The sequence below is a fragment of the Apteryx rowi genome, unplaced genomic scaffold, assembly GCF_003343035.1.
Source record: "Apteryx rowi isolate R43461 unplaced genomic scaffold, aptRow1 scaffold_436, whole genome shotgun sequence".
NCBI classification, from domain to species: domain Eukaryota; kingdom Metazoa; phylum Chordata; class Aves; order Apterygiformes; family Apterygidae; genus Apteryx; species Apteryx rowi.
The window spans coordinates 480,983-482,412 of record NW_020450690.1 but is presented as its reverse complement, the minus strand read 5'-3'; positions in this window follow the sequence as shown (position 1 = coordinate 482,412).

The following is a 1,430-nucleotide window of genomic DNA, read 5'->3' as shown; positions in this document are numbered from 1 at the left end:
GGCTGGGGAAGTGTCAAAGCCATTGGCTCTTTCACTGTTGCCCCATGAACACCACCGGCAGAATTAAAACATAAATTGTACATAAAGCAGCTTGTCAGAGACGAGGGTACTTTAATCCCTCTCTCTTTGTACTGGGAGAGCAACAAATTGTGTTGGAAGACATCTGATGAAAAGGAATAAGGGCATGGTTAGAAAGGCAAAGAGCAAGGAAAAAAATGGAGGACTAGAGCAAGGAACTAATAATTTCATGTATGTTTAACCCCCAGTTACACATAGCTAGATTATCTATGTGGTAGCTTGCTAGTGTTATGAATGAGGAGGGCCCAAAGCTGCCAGGGGAGACACAGCGCTGTGGAACAAGGCCAGACTAGTGCCAGGCTAGGTCTGGTCTGGAAACAGCGCATTGGTGCAGTGGAATAAGCTTCTCAGAGCTAAGCCCGTTTCCTGCAGTCAGTCCATGCGTTTCTAACCTGAAACAGAGACGCAGCAGCTCTGCCTTGACTATTCACGAACAAGGAAGAACTGGTCGGGCATGTGATACTCGGCGGCAGCCTTGACTGCCGTGACCGGGAAATGGCAGAGTTCAAGATGCTGAGGGGAGTGAGGAAGATGAGCAGCCGAGTACAGACCCTGCGCTTCGGGAGAGCAGGTTTCGTTTTGTTCAGGGAACCGGCAGGCGGGATCCCATGGGAGGCAGCTCTGAAGGGCAAAGGGGTTCAGGAAAGCTGGCAGCAGGTCTTTAAGGACAACCTCCTCCAGGCACAGACAGTCCCTCCTGATATTGGGGGAACAACTGGACGTATCAGGAGATTGGCTTGGCTAAACAGGGAGCTTACGAGAGTGCCCCAGTGCGAAGCGGCAGTGTACAGGAGGTGAAAGCAGGGACAGGCTGCAACGGAGCAATCTAGAAACATTGCTGAGGCAGGCAGGGATGGCATGAGGAGAATCAAAGCTCGTCCTGGGTGGAAACTGGCCAGGGACAGCAAGGGCAGCAGGAGCTCCTACTGCTACAACGGTAGCAAAAGGCTGAACAAGGAAAAATCAGATGGTTGCTGAGTGGGGCAGGTGACCTTGTGACAGCGGACACAGACAAGGCTGAGGTGCTCGATGCCCTCTTGGTCTCAGGCTTCATCAGCAAGGTCTCCCAGCCCTCCGTGCTTAGATAAAGCAGAAGAAACATCAGCAGCGAATGCGGACCAAGCCCAGGATCACTTGGGAAAAAAATGGACCCTCACACGCCCACGGCACCAGCTGGACGGGCCGCACCCGGGGATGCTGAGCAGCCGGCTGAAGCCACAGCGAGGCTCCTCCTGTCACCTTCGGGAGGGATAGGGGAGGCTCCCGACGCCCGGCGAAAAGCCAGCGTCGCACCCGTCTTCAGAGAAGGCCAAAGGGACGGTCCGGGAGCTACGAGCCCGCCAAGCCCCGCG